The 19,960-nt window shown below is 34.5% G+C and overlaps 1 pseudogene; it reads right to left on the bottom strand.

Moving 5' to 3' along the window:
• Positions 1 to 19,594, bottom strand: part of LOC149539040 (transportin-1 pseudogene) — a 125,274-nt pseudogene extending 105,680 nt beyond the window's left edge.
• Positions 19,595 to 19,960: the final 366 nt, after the last annotated feature.

Raw genomic sequence — 19,960 nt, 5'->3', positions numbered from 1 at the left:
AAACTACCTACAACTAGCCCCCTATTCTAAGCTCCCCCCCTACACACCTACTGACTCTACCAACCCCCTAAGCCCACCCTACTCCTAGGCCTGCCCCACCCCACGAGGCCCCCACATCCCCAAGCTGCGCGCTGCCCGAGTCTGACTCGGCACGTACTGTCCCCAGGGATGAGTCTGGCCCAAGTGGGAGGTCAGCGCTACAACAAAACTCAAGGTTGGACATAAGCAAGAAATCTGCTTGCTAGCATGTTAAATCAAATAAATTTAAATGCTTTTCCCCAACACATGCGTCCATTTCCAAATGATGAGGGGGAGGGATGGGACAAGGGTCAGAATGACGTCATCCCATGTGATGACCCAAGACTTGCAATCCATTTTTTTAAAAGAAAACCCTTTAAAATATGCATTTCTAAGACTGACGCCCAAGGAGAGAAAGTTGGACATTGATGACATAAAGTTTTTATGGTAAGAAATGATATTTAGAATATTAAAGTTATAAAGGTTTAATAACTTATGCATTTTATTAGATATCATTTATATATATATTGTTTTATTTCTAATTTTAAACACTAATAGATTCTTAGAATATTCTCAGTTACAAAACAAGGATTATCACATTCTCTCATACAAACTCCAGCATCATGTAGGTGGATTATTTGATAATTTGTCTACTCTCTCTCTCTCTCTCTCTCTCTCTTGAAACTCAATGTATATTTTTCTTTTGCAACTATATTACCACAATAGGTGTATGCATTCTCTTATAAATTTCTAGTTTATTATTTCCATGAACCTCAAATGGCCATGCATTTCAATGAAACCACATTACATGAAATAACCATCTACGTATTCATTTAACTATCTAATAAAACTGATGGATCAACATTGGAACAACATAATGACTAAACTAGTCTTAAGGCAATTGAGAAAATAAGAGATCAAAATGATAATGCTCCATTCCTTTTGAAGAGAGTATCAAAATACACAAAGTTATTTCTCTATCATGTTTCAATTTTAGCTTGGATCTCTTGACATAATTCTTCCTACATGTTCTTGCAAATTTATTTTCAACACAATCAACCATGAACTAAATCATTTCAAACTTGATAAAGACACCATACATTTACATGGATTAGCAACATCTCTCTCTCCAGTCCATATGAATAGAGGCATCACCACACATCACAAATTGAATCATGTATAATTGAACATCATTGTTGCATCTTATCTTTGATACACATTCATATGACAACATAGAATATGAAAATTTTAAGAGAAGTAAATTTACTCAATCACTTATTTTATTATCAACCTAATTCAAGGCTCAGCTGGGAAAGAATCAGGAAGAAAACCCGGCTTCGTTGCCATATATAATAAGGTTAAAAAAAATACAATTTACAATAGGATCTCAATCCCAATTTTCAATAATTTTATCAAATTTTCTTCATGATCATAATCAAGGAGTTTGTAATGTCTTCTGAATCTCATTTCAAGAACCATGGAGGAAACCAATAACTGATCGGGTGACAACCAAGTAGAACCAAAAGAACATCAAGCATGCATAATCATACATGGTTTACACAATAAGATTCACAGTGAATCAAGACTAGGGAGAGGTGGATTCTTCCAACTGGAGAAGTCAAGCATAACACCAATTCAGATGCCCAATCGGGGCCAATAACCAAGAACTTCCGTTCTTCCATTTAAACTTGCCATACTCATACCAGGTTTGTGCTAACGGGTAGGGGCCCATAACACCCTACCCTTTATCCCTCTTCTCATCCTGAGAAGAAACTCTACACAGGTTGGAGTCCAACTAAACAGACCTCTCCCAAAATTGGTCACTTCTGCCCTCTCCTAGGGTGAGTAATACCAAAACACCCATGCAAGGAAACTCAAAATTGCAAACATAAACAAGAAAGGAAAACAACCAAAATAACAAGGTTTACAAATCTTCCCAACATACCCACAACCATACAACAGTAAAACAACAACAAGGTAACAAGAACATGAAACAAAACATAAAAACTGAATAAGGGAGATGGGAGTTTCCTACCTTCACAAAGAGGTAATGGCAATGAACCAATTTGAGTAGAGTATCCCTCCTTCCTTCAAGCTTCAAGAAATCTCCTCTAAATGTAGAGATTGGGCAACCCCCACCACTAGACCAAGGAAGGCCTCTAAATAAGCCCCCAACTCAACCACCCAAAAGGAAGCAATAACTATCTCCAACCACTAGCCACACTAGAAACTCCTAACTCTACCTACACCAAGGTTAAACCCTAAAAGAAGGTGGGGTAAGGCAACTCATGACAACCACTTGCAATTTTCGCACAAAGGCAAAAAGGGGACTTTTGTGTGACCTCAAAAGTCAAAAAAAGGGGCTTAGGGGTTGGAAAAGACCCCTAACCCATACCCATACCCTTTGGTTAGAATAAAAACATGTTAAAAGCCTTAGGAAAGAGGTTTAGAGACAAAATAAAATCTAGGAATAAAATAGGTCCATCTAACAACTCTAACTAGCAAATTAAGCACATAAACATTTTACGAGTGTCAAGCGACACTGAAAGAACATAATTACGAACAATAGGGTTTCCAAATTTTAGCACATGGAGATCAGTTTTGTTCCTCCGTAGGGTTTCTCAGCTAAATATCTGCACACTCATTGCACACATTAGTAGTCCCGTAAAATCACATGTATATAAACGTATATGTATCAGAAATTTTCATAATTTAAAACATACATTAATAAAGTTTCTTCTCCCTTCATAATTCTTAACCATTTGAAATATCTTAAATCAAATCTCAATCCTACATCTACTGATTTCGTCAACATACATATACATGAACATTAAATGACAATCATCAAATATATCTGGAAATAACATCACACAACATGAAATAATAAAATATGTTCTAAGCATCAGATAATGTCTCGACATCTCGAGTCGTGAATAACAAAATAAGGGTAATGTATCACTATGCTACGATGGGTCGGGGCGAGGCCTCACTCAAATCCTTCGATGCTTAAACTTGAAGGTTTTGAGTGAAAGGAAAATAGAATGAACTTTCTTTTGGATTTAATGTCAATTTTGAATTTTAATAATTTTTCTTCATGATGAAATAGAAAGAAAAGGGAAATGAGAGAAAATATTGATGAAAGGGAAAAATTTACATAATCTAACTTTATAAAAAAATATGTGTGAAAAGATTTTGACTTTAAATTTTTTTTAAGAAAGATATTTTTTGGTGGATCTAGTGTTAAAATTTGAAGTTCTTTGAACAAAAGGCAATAAGAATGATTTTTCTTTTCCATTAGATCTAAATTCTTATCATATTTATTATTTAATGATTTATTTTCACAATGAAATAGAAAGAAAAGAAAAATCAAATGAATGTAAACCTTAGATTGGTTTTGAAAAAGTCTTGACAAAACACTTAGTCACTGTTCAACAAAGTAAAGTGCATGCCGAGTAATATAATAGTTAGTACCGAGCACTAGTAGGTGTTGAGTAGTCAATGTGTACCAAGTCATTCAAGTGCCAAGCCAATAGAGGGAGCCAAGTAAATAGTATGTGCTGAGTGATTTTGGTGCCAAGAAAATAGAGTGTGTTAAGCTATTCAGAAGTTGAGTTACAACATTAAGAGCACAATGAAGGCCAGACATTAGAGCCTTTGGATTCCGAGTGAACAATTTATGACATAGATGTTTGTAATGGCATAAACTTCTATCTAAACCACTTTTGGGCTGACATAATCATATTTTACGATTATGAGAGATAAGTATGGAGCCATATTATAAAACCCTATGCAATACATGAAACGAATCAAATTAAGGGAAGCTTTAGACAACAATAAAGATCAACCTCAACCATTAATTCTTACCTAATCCATCACCACCAATATTTATTTAAGAAGGCTAAACCCTAAGAAGTTTTGTGTGTGTGTGTGAGGAGACAAATGTTAAGAGTTTAAAGGGAATTCATGGTGGTTGATATGGCTATAACAAAGTTATGCATTATAGAATCAGTTTGAGAAGAAGAGAGTAAAGAAGTAAAAGGACAAAGGAGACATATTTGATTAGGAGGATCAAGGTTTTAATAGTAAGGAGAAGATCTGACATCAAGCAGAAAGGTGTTAACAAAAGGATCATGGTAATGAATCATTATAATAGGTGATACAAAGAAAATCTCTTAATTGAGTAGTCCTAACAGGGTGTTGTAAATTTCTTAACGAAGTGCTTGCTTTATTGTAAGTTTAAATCCTCTAACAAGGTGAGACCTAATAGTCTTTGTAAGCCTTTAATAGGGAAGACCTCTCACATGGTAGATCATAGATTATGATCAAACACATTATAGCTATAATTGGCCATACTTTACAACTATGGTACTAAAGATTTGTGGGTTTCATCTCCACCCTCGTTTTACCTTTTCATTGGAGGGTTTTTGGGTAGTAAATTCATTGTATTATGTGTTATTTACTTTATGGTATGGATGTGATGCATGTTATGTTATTTTAGTTTACATGTTAAGTTATGAGATGGGTATTGGTGATATGTTTTAAGAGGCAAAAGTTTTAAGAGCTAATTCACCCCCCACAGAACTTATTTTCCCATTGCTATTTTCAACAATTGGTATCAGAGCCTTGTTCTCTAGAAATGAAAGTTTTACAACTTTGGAGGTAAGATCTTGAAGATGAAGTCTAAAATTGGGAAGGCTATTGAGAACCAGTAGATTGAAATACAACTTGTCGTACATCAACTCAAGGAGGAAAGAGATGAATTAAAATGTTCATTGAAGAGAAGAAATGATTTAGCTATTCAGTGAAATGAAACTCAATACCAAGAAGAAGACATTACTAGATTTTTTTAGGATGGAAACTCAAAAAAAATTGATGCAGTAGTTGCAGATCTAATGGAAAAGAATGGTGCCCTAACTAAAGAAGTTAGAATTGTCAAAAGAGAACAAGAAGTACAATCAGTATTTCTATGTGAGACAACTAAAGCAATAAAATACTTTGAGAAATTGATTGAATCACCAAGACCTAATAATGATACTACTAGATTGAGATACACTAATACTGAGGAAGGAGAATCTACTAGAAGTGGTGAGCAAAGGAATGAAAATAAGTAAGTACTACAAAACCTACTTTCCATAATTGTGAAAAATTGGGTCATACAGCAAATGTTTGCAGGAGAAAAACTGTCAACTAGAACCTAAAGAAAAAATACAAAGGATATTGCTTCAACTGCAACAAACAAGGACATCATGAAAATGAATTCAGGACCAAGACCATGAGCACTCAAAGATTTGAAGGATATAGTTACAATTGTGAGAAGTATGGACACAAAGCATATGAATTGGATCTAAGACCAAGTGGACATCAAACAAATAGACAAAGGTACACAAAAATGGAAACTCATATGATTGGGATTACAACACAAGGTACAGTTATCACTAATGTCAAGAATATGGACATGTTCCTGAGAATTGCATAATAAAACTTTTCAGAAGCAACTACAATAGATGGTTGAGTGAGATTACATGCTTTAGTTGTCTCAAGCCTGGTCATGTCAGCAAAAATTGTCCAACTAGGTCACCAACACCAATCAATGAAATCAGTAAAGGTAAAGAAAAGGTCAATTTTGAGAAAGTGAAGGTGTAAATGAACAAGACATGGAGAAAGAGGGAAGATTGCAGTACATCAAGTTCAAATGAGGTCACTTCATCCAATGGATCAAGTGATTACATCACCTCCAACTAGGCAATAAAAGGTATATGTGGAACTAACATTTGAAAAGTTATATTATGCATTAGTTCCAAATATCTATGATCTAAAAAGAATAAATATGCATGAATCAAGATGCAATGAAGAAGTTAAGAGTATGAGTTATTCTATAGATATGTTGTTTTCTATGTTGATGTTGAGCATGGAAGAAATTATAGTTATTGTCGGGTGATGGAGTCAAGGCTAGTATGAGTTGAGCTTGCTATGCATGCTAATCATATTGGGAATTCTATGTTAGTCGAGTGTGTTGAAAATTCTATGATAGCCAAGCTTATATTTGTGTAAGCATTGTGCATTTATTGTCAAATTTGAAGGGTTGTATAGTCAATTTTTAACTCATTTGCACTTACTAGAGTTTGAAGAGCACAAAGAGCACAAAGGAGAATTGCAAAAGGAGATTCTAGTGTTTTTTGATTAGATTCAACTATTACTCAACATCAATTATCAGATTCAAGAGTTATTTAACTAGTGTCAACTTACATTGTTTGGTTTTCGCAAACCCTAGGAGTACAAAATGGAAGCTAGTACTTCATCAATGTTAGAAAATAAGGGAAAGAGTTTTTAAATATTCAGCTAATAAGAAATTATGTTAGGCAACCCCCATTCTGAGTAATTCTTGAGGTTGCATACAAAGGAGATCCATTTGGTATGCTATCTGTGATACCACCAAAGGTTCTCATGATCCAGGATGTGAGATGTTGCTATACTAGAAAGATTAGAGAGATAGGAGACATGGAGATAAGAGACATTTGCAGTTAGCTATGTGATAATGGATTTTTGAGGGAGGAGAATAAGATTATTGAGCAAAAAGGGTTAACATGTGCCCTAGATTTTCCTCAAATGTTTAAAACTAAATGGATTTAGATTTTTCTAAGCCTCATACATGAAAATCAAATGTGGTTAGAGGGTGGACCAATTAGGATTTCCAAAATTATTGTGCATAGGGAACACAGTATCCAACCCTTGACCAACCTAAGAGCATGCAGAGTGATGCAAATAAAGTTATAGAGAAGAATACAGGGGCCTTGTGGAATAAGAGAGGGATGTCGATTGACACAATTTTAGATCCCATTGTTTACTTTGCAATCAAATTCATTTCCCATAAGTTATTTTAGTCAAGCCTATTAAATAATGTTTCATGTATGGCAGTGGACTTAGATTACAAAATTGTAAAGAGAGATCATTCCTATTACCTTGTCGAGTTACAACTACAATAGTTGTCAAAAAACTTAGAAGTTATTAGGAAGGCTAAAAGTGCATCTTACAAGTTTGGTTCTTTGATTGTTTGCATATTCCCCACCTTTGGAAAATTTTCTTGGAAGACCAACAGATCAATTACTCAATAGATCTCAAAATTCATTGAGCAAGTTAGAGACAATTTTGAGTCAGTTGTGACTAGTTATTTTGATATTTTAAGGAAACCATGAAAAAAAGATTAAGGATTCTTGTATCACTAGTGGAACAACATTACAATTATGTGTGTTTCCTAGTTGATGTAAATCACACATATGTGCAAGCAACAATACCCAGGGTAAGATGGTTAAAACCTTTGCCATATGAGATCAATATGGATGAAGCCTGTGTAGCAATCACAACCTTACTTGCAGAGGAAATTGATAAAGATGCTAAACCTTTTGGAAACTATGATGAAGCCAAATCTAGAATAACTATTTTTTTGAAAATAGCTACAATTTTGAGAAAGAAGAACAAACTTATCACAAAGCTTAAGGAGAGATTAGGTAAAGGTGAAGGCCAAGAAGAAGAAGATGATGATGAAGAAGAAGAATAGGGCCAAAAACCATTGAAACTAACACAAGGCCTAGGTGAAGATGTTGGAGGTGCTAAGTAAGAAGAAATGGAGGAAGCACCTAAGGAAAAGGAGAAGAAAAGGAAAGTAGATACTCAAACAATGGAGAAACCTAAAAAAGCCTATGAAGAAGTCAGGAAAAGCCAATTGTACCTATAACTAGGTCAAGCACAAGGGAAGCCATTGTACAAGATAAAGAAGTCACAAAGGCAACAAGAAAGAGATCCAACTACAACAAAGCCAAGCCAACCTACTCCAAAGAAATTCAAAAGATTAAGGAAGAAGTACATGTTAGAAAAAATAGTCCACCAAGATAACTGAGAGGGGGGGTGGGTGAATCAATTGTCCAATTAAAACACTTATCATCCTTAATTAATCTTAACCATTCAATCAAATTAAATAGCTACCATAACAATATGCACATTCACAATTACACTAGATTTGTTAACTAGGAAAACCTTGGTGGGAATGATGCCCACAAAAATATGCCGATATATGTATTTCTTGTTAGAGGATGGACCTTGTTAGGAGTCTATAAACACATTCATTATACAAGAGTTCCTATTAGGAGACTTTCAATCCCTATTAGGAGTTGTAGAAGACAGAAGGACCCACTATCTAAATAGCTTATGAGGTAACACCATTGAACGCATTGTTTAACTAATCTCTCAACTATTCCTTGCATTAAAATTGTTTGTATTGTGCTTTAACCTCTTTCCTCTATCTTATCAATTAGACCAATCACTGTAAGACCTTTTTGACTAGTCACAAACCTTGGATCCAAATAAAAAAACTTCATATCTCAAAATAAAACCTCAGCAATGAAGTTTTCTCCAACTTCACTCTACTCTGCTTATCTTCACATTCCACTCTTTGTGCTTCTTTCAATCATTCCTTCATCCATACATAACAAAGGAAAATGTCCTTCTTTTATAGAAAATCCATAAAACAATTCCCCGAGTCAGCTATTACACCTTCTTAATTAATTATTATAGGACCTCATTAAGAATATGCTATACTTAGCAATAACATCAATCACTCATGTAGTAACTTGAATAACTTTACATACATGTAATATTATGATGAGTGAGCTTAGTTGTGTCATATCCAATATATCTTCTACACATCTTTAACCTTGCTTCTCAGAATAACAACTTTCCTAAGAGATATAATAAGTTTACCATAACATGCTTATATAAACTCTATTTTAAAATAGTCATCACCAAAACTTGCATAACTTCTTCGAAGCTTAATGTCTTATGCTTCTGAGGTTAGCTATATATACTAGACACTTAGTAGTATCTCCCTTTTACCTTTCTTAGTGAAAATATTCAATAATCTATCTGTACCAACTTGATCTTTTTGTTGTTCTTTTGTCAGATACCACAAAAAACTACTATGTTGACATCAATGACAAACATAGTCATGAATGTAATATATCATCATGATAATGATTTAATCATATTTCTACAATACTCCCTCATAGAAGTATCATCAGCATTCATGCTTCCAAAAATCTCCCCCTTTGGCATTAATGGCAACATAGATGAAAAATATCTAATTCCAAGAATACCAACTATAAAAGATTGTTATCCTTTCTTTTCAAATCCTCTTCATCAATCATTCTCCCCTATTGACATAATATATCCCTTCAATGTACTATATATCAAAAAAAAATCATGTTGTAATCTCTTCCTCATTGACATCAATGTCAAAGGTTTTAGCAACCATCTATCTCTACAACAATTGTATCTGACTTGCTCAAGTGTCGAAAGACACTATTCAAAACAACATCCATCAAGAGTCCTAGATGACTCTGTCCATCATAGATACTCTCCCATATCATCATGATAATGATCTAATCATGTTTCTACAATACACCCCCATAGAAGTATCATCAACATTCATGCTTCTAATAGTACACACCTAAGAAGGATTCAGATGAGGAGAAGATAGATTCAAATGACTTGAGTCAATACAAAGTGGTAAGCCACAATCCCTCTTCTAACATTGACAAATTGTGTGAAAACATTACAACCAATGCATATTTGTCAGGTTTTACACATGTTGATTTTGATAAGCTAGGGAGTGTTTATAAAAATAAAGTTGAAGATTCCTCGTATGATATGAAGGCTAGTTTCGAGACTACTCCTCTAGAGATTGCCAAATCTCTATCCAAAATTCTTAATGACAGAGTTGAGCAAAAGTGCAAATTTGGTTTGACCACTGAGAAAAAAAAGGCAAACTACTCTTGCATAGGTAATGCTTAAATTGGATAAAATGATTATTGCTAAAGCTATAGAGAAGCATAAAGGGAAATTTTATCCCAAATACAGAGCTTTCCATATTTTGAAGAAGAACATAGAAGATGTGGTAACCGAAATTACATCAATCTAGAGATCTATTTATGAGTTATCCACTCAAGCAATTATAAAGAAAGGTGAAAAAGAAGAGCAAAATCCTGAGAAGAATGAGGAAGAGATAGACAAAGAGGTGAACCCAATCAAAGAAGCTAATGTGGAGGGCACTAAAGAAATAGAAAATGAGGCAATAACTAAAGAAGAGCAACAAGATGTCTAGGATACATAGATTTTGAGTGTCAATCCCCTACATGATAACCAAGAGAGTCAACAAGACTCAGTGAGCATCAAGAATTTTCTTGATACAAAAGCACATAATGTCAATCCTTTGAGAGAAAATGACTTGAAGAAAATTCTGCAAGACTCTACCAATGCAACACTTGTATGTAGTAATCCTATATTGGTGAGAGTGGATGAAATTCAACAACTAGAAGTTGCATCTGTAGGGGAGATACAAAAGATACATCAAATGTGCCCCCACCAAATATAGAGATAAAACATAAGGAATCACATAATCTTCAAAGAGATTAGAGTATAAACCTAGAACAAAAGGATGATACAACTAAGACACCATCTGTTATGCCAAAAAATTTCATTCAGATGAAAGAGGCAAAAGTACAAACAACAGATACATCAATGCCAAGCCTAAATAGTTTAGGTTTATAAGCTGTAGTAACTAATGAGAAGGATGGAACTGAAGTACATAAGGGTCAGGAAGCTAGTCCTATGTACCTATTCCACCATCATAGGGTGAATTTTAGAAGAAAGGAATCAAGACTGAAGAGTTCAAGCCAACTACTCAAACTGAGGAACAAATTGCAATAGAGACTCTGGTTATATTGCCAATTTCTACATCTCCTCTCAAAAATCACACTCTTTAACAACCAAGTACAAATGTCATAGCATTACAAATCTCAACCAACACACCAAAGAGTGCTAAAGTAACAGCATTTGAGGATGTAAATTTAGATGAAGTCGTTGAGTTACCAAATTTTGATCTAAATACAATCACTACTAAGGAGATGAGAATTCTTCAAGAATCTCTACAAAGGAAAAAAAGGCAAGAAATCTTAAGGAGAGAGCATAAGCAAAAGGAAATTTTGCATGAGATCAAAGACATATTCTTTGATGCTTTCAATCTCCTAGAAATGAATGAAGAAAAGCATATAATAGAGAAACTTCTCACTATTGTGGACAAGATAAATGATGAAGACCTAGATTCTAATGTCAAATTATTATAAAGTTCAAAAAGGAAATTTCACACAAAGGTTTTAGAAAGCTATCTAGTGTTATTTCACTAAGACAGATTGATTTAGCAACCAAAATGGAAAGTGTGAAAAAAGTGTTAAAGAAAATTTTCACTTTCTACACAAAGCTATGCAATGTTGATATATTTACTAAGGAAAATCAATAGGCTATTAACTAACTATAAAGAGATCTACAACTCATAGGTAGTATTTTAAAACTATCTCCTAGTAATAGTCAGCTACAGTTTTAGAGGTTACTAACAACTCAAAGTAGGCTTGCCAAGTTGTAAGCAATAGATGCTAATATCAGATCTACTCTAATTTATATACAACCAATGTTAACACCTCACATGGAAGTATTACACAAGGAACTAGCCTTTGTTGATACTTTGATGAAGAAAGATTCACAATGTTCTACTCATGAAGTCTTAATTGACCTAGCTACTAATCTTGAAATGCAAATTCACTCATTAAATTTAGCATGTGATAACTAGGATGTAGCGTTGAAGATTATCATGGAGCTACATAAGTCATTCCTAGATAAACACACTACAAGTGTACAAGCCAAATGACATAAGTGTCGAAAAAGGGGAATAAAGAAGTTTTGGGATATTTTGAAGAGAATTTATCAAGGAGAATATCTACTTAACAAGAGTAATGAATGAAGGAACATAAATGAAGCATTTACTTAGGGGGAGTAATGGAGTAATAAGGTATGAAGAATATACAACAATTTTGTAATTTTGTAATTTTGAAGTTTTGTATTGAAGTTGAGTAACGAAAAAACATTATCTAGCTTATGCATTAGATAAGAATTTATATGCCATGACAATGTATTTTTGCCACTCATGTCAAAGGGGGATATTGTTAATCTTAGATTGGTTTTGACAAAGTAGTGACAAAAAACTTAGTCATTTTTTAGCCAAGTAAAGTGCATGTCGAGCATAATTGTTTAGATAGTACATGCCAAGCAATATGACAGTTAGTGCCAAGCACTAGTAGGTGCCAAGTACTCAGTGTGTGCTGAGTCATTCAGGTGCATAGCCAATAGAGGGAGCCAAGTAAATAGTATGTGCTGAGTGATTTTGGTACTAAGAAAAAAGAGAGTGTCGAGCTATTCAGAAGCTAAGTTACAACATTAAGAGCATAGTAAAGTCTGAGCATTAGAGCCTTTGGATGTTTTGTGAACAGTTTATGACATAGATGTTTGTAATGGTACAAACTTCTATGTAAACCATTTTTGGGCTGACATAATCATATTTTAGATTGAGAGATAAGTATGGAGCCATATTATGAATCCCTATGCAATACATGCAACCAATCAAATTGAGGGAAGCTTTAGGAAACAATAAGGATCAACCTTAGTTGTTGATTCTTACCTAATATAGCACCACCAATGTTTATTTAAGAAGGCTAAACCCTAAGAAGTTTTGTGTATGTGTGAGGAGATGAATGCTAAGAGTTCAAAGGGCTTTCATGGTGGCTGAGATGGCTATAATAGAGTTATGCATTTAGAATCGGTTTGAGAAGAACGGATTAAAGAAGTGAAAGGATAGAGGAGACATATCTGATTAGGAGGATCAAAGTTTTAATAGTAAGGAGAAGATCTAACATCAAGCATAAAGGTGTTAATCGAAGGATCATGGTGATGAATCATTCTAATAGGTAATATAGAGAAAATATCTTAACCAAGTAGTCCTAATAAGTTGTTGTAAATCTCTTAAATGAGTGCTTTCTTTATTATCAGTTCAAATCCCTAACAAGGTGAGACTTAACAGTCTTTGTAAGCCTTTAATAGGATAGACCTCTCACAGGGTAGATCATAGATTATGATCAAACACATTGTAGCCATAATTGGCCACACTTTACAACTGTAGTAGTGAAGATTTGATGATGTCATCCCCACCCCAGTTTTACCTTCTCATTGGAGGGTTTCTAGGTAACAAAATTCATTTTGTTATGAGTTATTTACTTCATGCTATAGATGTGATGCATGTCATGTTATTTTAGTTTACATGTTAAGTTATGAGATGGATGTTGGTGATATGTTTTAAGAGGAAATTTTTTTAAGAGATGATTCACTACCCGCTCTCAGAACTTATTTTCCCATTGTTATTTCCAACAATGAAATGTTAACAAAATGGAAATATTTTACATAATCTGACTTTTTTTTTAAATGTGCAAAAAAATTGTCTTTAAAAGAAAGCAAAGAGAGTTTTCCCTAAAAAGTATGAGTTATTAAGTAGGTTAATGGAAACTTAAATTGGTAAGCTTGGAAAAAAATCACTTTGATTCCACATTGCATCTAGACAAGAATCATTTACCTACATTATATTGACTGGCAGACAAGTCTTGACATTGCAAGCTGCATGAAGAGTCAAAGCCTACATTATATTATTGGCAACCCTAGAGAATTATTAGGATCCAATGGTAGGCAAAGAAAAGATTCCTTGGTCTAAATGATAGCCAAAACTGAAATACAATAGTCCTTATCCCACTTAGTCTAATTAGTAGGTTTCCTAACAAACTTCAAACAATGTGCAAGTTGTTGGGATTGTGAAGCCCAACTATCACATGACCCTTTGCATTCCCTTCATTTTGTCTTCTAGATAAATACAAGTGTGTGTGTGTGTGTGTGTGTGTGTGTGTGTGTGTGTGTGTGTGTGTGTGTGTGTGTGTGTGTGTGTGTGTGTACACACACACACACACACACACACACACACACACACACATGTGCATAGTCATATATCAAACATTGGTTAGTGAATCATAAAGTGAATTCCTTGTTGAGAGTAGACTTAGCCACAAATTGTGGTGTACCACTATAACTCTTTGTGCCTTGCGTCTTTGATTAATTTTTTGGTTTTTTTTTTATTTTTAGTTTAGTTATTTTTCATTATGTTTCTCCACTTGTTTTGAGTCAATAATTGGTATCAAAACCAATTCATCTTGATTAGAGATGCACGAAGAAGATGATGATATTTATTTTGTTATTGAAGAGTTTCTTGAAAATTTTAATTTAGATGAAGAAGAGGATGTTGAAGCAAGCGAGGATGAAATTGAGGCTGATGAGGAAGATGTTGAAGCAAGTGAAAATGAAGTTGAGGCTAAGACTAAGGAGGATTACAAAAAGGAGAAATTTGTGAGGTTGAAGGAAGAGAATTTCATACTCACAGACAAATTATTTTGCATGCACTGGAAGATGGAGGTTTTGTGTCGTATATTAAATATTGAAAAAGATAACTTTAAGAAGGAGTGGATGTGTTTTGAACAAGAGCTTTTTTAGGATAAGGAAAATGATGACAAGGGTTATTAGGTCTTGATAAAGGACTATTTCCTTACAAAAATGTATGTCTCTTTGATAAAGAAGTTTTCCTTTGGTGGAAAAGAGTAACAAGAGGATTTTGCAGTGATTTAAGATTTCATAGGTACAGGGATTATGGAGTTCAAGGAGGCTAGAGAGAATTCTTAGCTCAAGATTGGGCATGATCTATATGCCTTCGACATGTTTGTAAATAAGGACTTTGATAACTGGACTACAAATTAAAAAATTAGAGGTAGAATGGAATGCATTGACTGTAGTGGAAGAAAGTTGAGAGGCCCAAACTATTGATCATCCTAGAAATAACGATGCTCATTTTGTACATAGAAGAGGCCGAAGCATGATATCTAACAATAAATTAGTGTTTGAGAAGTTATATTCATCTTTAGGTATTGATGGCGATGAGTTTGACAAAAAAAAAAGCAAATGGAGAGTGAAGCTACTTTGAGGAATTTGAAAAGAAAACATTAAGCACTCAATGACTAGTCTATGGGAGTGAGAAAATTAGGTATATGTGCCCTATGCTTGGAGATAATAGTTCTAACATAGATAATTCCCTGTGTGGAGGTTGCATATAGAAGACAATAGATAACAAACAACTTCTGCCACAATGTCCCAAAATGGACAACACGACACAAGACTCTTCATATTAGAAAGAGATCATAGTTGACAAGCCAAGATATAAACAATTTGTAAAAGGAAAGTTTAAAAAAGAGGTAAATCTAGATTCCAAGTAGACAATTATAAAATATGAGAAAAAATGTGTACAAAAAGATAATTTGAAGACAATAATTGTAGATTGTTGTATTTGAATTTCATTTTACATTGATATTGAGTATAGGATTGCTTTTGATGTTGCTTCTAGTGTGAACCTAAATCCACTTTGTTTGGTTCACAGGACTACATCTATGACTTATTTGGTCTACGGTATTTATAATATAGGTTTTCATGAAACTAATTTTCTTAATGTTGTATTTGTTGATGTTGGACATGCCAACATGCAAGTCTATGCAGCAACCTTCAAGAAGGAAGAAGTGAAGATCTTAGCTCATGCCTTTAACCACTCTCTAGGTGGAAGAGATTTTGATGACATCTTTTTCAAGCATTGTAGGTTTTTTTTTCAAAATTGATATCAAATTGATGTTCCTAGTAATGTATGTAACATGTGGCTATGGGCTACATGTGAGAAGCTCTAGAAGATTTTATGTGACAATCTTGAGGTGCTCTTAGAATTGAGTGCCTAATGGATGAAAAGAATGTGAGAGGATTTATCAGAAGATATAAATTTGACCAAATCAATAATTTAGACAAAGTAGTAATGAATGAGGAAAATGGACAAAGCAATGATAAAGTGGTGTTGGAGAGAACGGTGACCACATATTTGGTTGAGATGGCTATGGAAGAAGGGAAGCCTATGATTGTTACAAATGCAAAGGGGAAAAGAACAATATCTCGGTCACTTATACAAGAAAAGGGAATGTCAAACTGGATTTCCCATGTATAGGAAAGTAGTTTGTAGCTAAAGAGATTTTTGCACTAGTTTTGAGAAAACGTGTGGATGTTGGTGAATTGTTGAGCTAGAAATTTTAAGGATTATCAATGAACTAACTATTGATTCATTAGCATATCAAAGTTTTGGGGTGCTCTCCACATCAGCTAACACTCATCTAGCAAGAGATGCCTTTGACAAGAAAAAATATTGTCTAGTTGGTTGTGAAATTTAAAAGAGGGGAAGAAATTGATATGTTAAAGGATAGCTCAGCACTTTACTAGTTCACAAAAATAGAAGATTAGACAAACATAGAATTATCATTGCTCAATGTCAGTGGCAGCTGCATTGTTCATAATGCAACTGACATATTGATAGTAGTATTTGTAGTTATTGCTTAGCATGCAGGCCAAACTATGGCAGAGCATAATATAGTAGTAGGTATGAAAGCTATAACAAATATTTTCCACATAAATCATGTTGCAAGTATGGAAAGGGTTATAGGCTTTACTAATAATAGTGTTCCTGTTGTGAACTCCAAAAGCACATATGCTTGTAATTGTTTGGTACTCTCCAGTGGTTTAGGGCAAGTGGCAACCATAGGAATTTCTATCCTTCCACAAGCTGAGGTACATTTTATGATGACTAAGGATAATGATCCATTTTATGATACCTCATTAAGGGGGAGCCTAGAAATAGGATAATATGTAGGAGTGCATTTTACACATGATGGAAGTTTTAAATATAGATACAAATTAATGAATGTAAATGTTGTGAGTAAACTATTTCGAGATGAGTTTTTTTACTCAGACTTGTTTTGGCAGAGACTGATTCGTTGTGTTTATGAACAAAATTTAGTGATTCTTAGGTCTTTTATGAGCATGTTTCTACTATGAATTTAATAGTGGAACATAGGGGATTCAAAATCCATGGCTATGCTAGTTGGACTTCAAAGGGGAGATTGTTGGGAATGTGAAGCCTAATAGTTGCATGACCCTTTGTGTTCCCTTCATTTCATCTTCTAGTTGAATATAATTGTTTTTGTATACCAGACATATATACATGTGCGTAGTCATATTTAACATTGGTTAGTGAATAATAAAGTAAATTCCTTGTTTATAGTGGAAGTAGCCACAAGTTCTAGTGAGATACTATAACTCTTTGTGTCTTACATCTTTGATTAATTTTCTGGTTTATTTTATGTTTTGGTTTAGTTGTTTTTCATTATGTTTCTCTACTTGTTTTGAATCAACATAGGTGTTATTATCTACCTTAGAAAATTTGAGGGAAGGGAGGGCACTACAAAATGTGCAACAATGCTCCCAAGCAATGCTATTGTGGCAAAGCAAATCACAACAAACACTCATTAGCCTTAGCGTACACAACAAATAGCCCCTAACTCACCCCAAGTGCAAACCAAAAATAGTGTGGCAACAATTTTCCATATGCAAGTCCCTAGTCTAATGAGCATTAATTTTCCTTTCATATTGAATGAATAGGCATTCCCATTCGATATGATTTTGCCCAAATTTTCCTTAAAAACATGCAATATCTTTCTTTCCTACTTTTGTAGCACAAAATTGGGTGTAAGAAGGTTTGTGAGACAACCTTTCATCGTGAGACAATAATAGTTGTGAGCTCACTTCATAAGGGAAGCCTATTAGCTTAACTAACTCAGCTTCTCTTCCTTATGCCTACTATATCAAAGAAAAAATGGTGAAAATGTGGTATGCCAAGCTTTGGGTATCAAGCACTTTGATATGATAGCAATTTTCACTAAGCCACAACTCCATGTAACAACAACAACCTCTTACTCAAGTTGCTTTCAAGGATCACTTTCCAAGAACACAAACTATGCCTATCACTTTGTAATGTTCTATCCAAGTGGGAGGCTGGTGTACTAAAATGTTGGCGTTGGAGCATGTTGGATGGAGGGAGGAGTACAGAGGAAGGTAGTACGATGGATGGAGGGAGGAGTACAAAGGGAGGTAGTATGGTGGATGGAGGGAGGAGTATGAAAGAAGGTAGTACAATGGATGGAGGGAGGAGTATGGAGGATGGAGGGAGGAGTACAAGGGATGGAGGGAGGAGTGCAAAGGGAGGTAGTATGGTGGATGGATGGAAAAGTACGGAGGGAGGTAGTACAATGGATGGAGGGAGGAGTACATAGAAGGTAGTATGGTGGATGGAGGGAGTAGTACAGTGCACATAATAGAGAGTGTTGTACGAAGATTGGAAAAAGAGTACAGACTCATATGAAAAATGATATTAGCACACCAAATCCATAAAATAAATGCCAAACATGAAGAGATATAAATATAGATAACCTCCAATTAATACTCGCATACAAAGATGGTGCTTTGATTCACTAGATCTGAGCAAAGTATTGTAGGTGATGAAATAGGGTGAGGGTTGAATTCTATCAAAACCAAAAAGCTAAGTAGAAAAGATCTTTCACTTCCAAAATGGTGAACAAATCTAGAACTCTTAGCTGTGTTTTCTGGGTAGATTTGTAGATGCAAAAATTGTAACACAATCTACCCAGAAAACATAGCTAAGAATTCTAATGGATTGTGGAAAACTACTATCTACAAATCTAGAACTCTAAACAAAATCCACAACTTCAAAGAAAAAAATCCCAATCATGTGCCTTAAACAACCTACAAGTTGGCCTTAGAAAGGGCTTCAAAGAAACTTCTTGAAGGATTGTAAAAAGCACGATAGGCTAACAAACTACACAAATAAAAATAAAATTAGTGGGCTCGAAAGATTGAAACATCAATTGTTGGCCACATTACAAATATTGTTATTTAATAAAATTAGGGACATTATACTCCTCTTGGCCCTAAAATTGGTTTTCCTCAAGCAATTGTAGACTTGGATATTCCATAATTTTCTTGCCTTCCCATGTGGTATCCTTAATCAAAAGATCCTTCCAATGAACTAGAAATTCCTTAATGGTGTAGGACCTAAAACTTCTTTCTTAAAAATATATAATCTTTACTAGCTCTAGAATGAATTTCCCCTATTCATTAATGGGGGGCAACTCCTTCAACACTATTACACATTCTCCAACCACCTTCTTCGAATATGACACATGAAAAAATTATGGATTCAACTCCCTTCAAGAAGCTCCAATTCATGGGCTACTTCTCTTAGTCTCTGAACCACTCTATACAGCCCATAGAAGTGTGGTTTTAACTTCTCCTTACCAAATGACTTTAGGGAGGATTGTCTTTATGGTTGAAATTGAAGGCATAATAAATCACCAACCTCAAAACTTTTTTCTACCCGATGTTGATCAACATACATCTTCTATTGGTTTTGATCCCTCTATAAATTTTTCTTAAGAGATTTCATGATATCTAAACTCTCATGTAGCTAGTCTTAGCCCTCAATTCTCAACTATTGCCCAATGCCAAATGCATGAATGATAAAGGTTCATAGCCATATAATGCCTTGAAGGGTGCCATGCTTATCAACATGTGATAGGTCATATTGTAACAATGCTCACCTAAATGTAGCCAATGAACCCATGCCTTCTGTTGCACTGAAACAGAGTTCCTGAGATAGCCCTCCAACCATTTGTTTACAATCTTTGTTTGTCCATCTAACTATGAACGGTAGCTCATACTTGGTGACAACTCTGTCCTCACTAGCATAAATAATTCCATCCAAAAAGTTATAAGGAAACTACTATCTATATAACTTACTATATTTTGTGGGAGATTATGTAAGCGAAAAACCTCAAAGAAGCTAACTCTACCACTTGAAATGCTTGGTATCTAGTGGAAATGCCAAATAAATGGGCACACTTGGTCAAACAATCAATCACAACAAAAATGCAATACTTTCCTTACACTTTGGGTAGCCCAATGATGAAATCCATAGAGATACTTTCTCACTTCTAGTCAAGGATTGGCAATGATTGCAGAAGCCCTAGTGATAAAG

Source organism: Cupressus sempervirens, chromosome 9 (assembly GCF_028749045.1).
Source record: "Cupressus sempervirens isolate cs-2001-9-10 chromosome 9, ASM2874904v1, whole genome shotgun sequence".
Taxonomy (NCBI): Eukaryota; Viridiplantae; Streptophyta; class Pinopsida; order Cupressales; family Cupressaceae; genus Cupressus; species Cupressus sempervirens.
The sequence above is the reverse complement of the archived record's forward strand: the minus strand, read 5'-3'. Positions and strand labels throughout refer to the sequence as shown.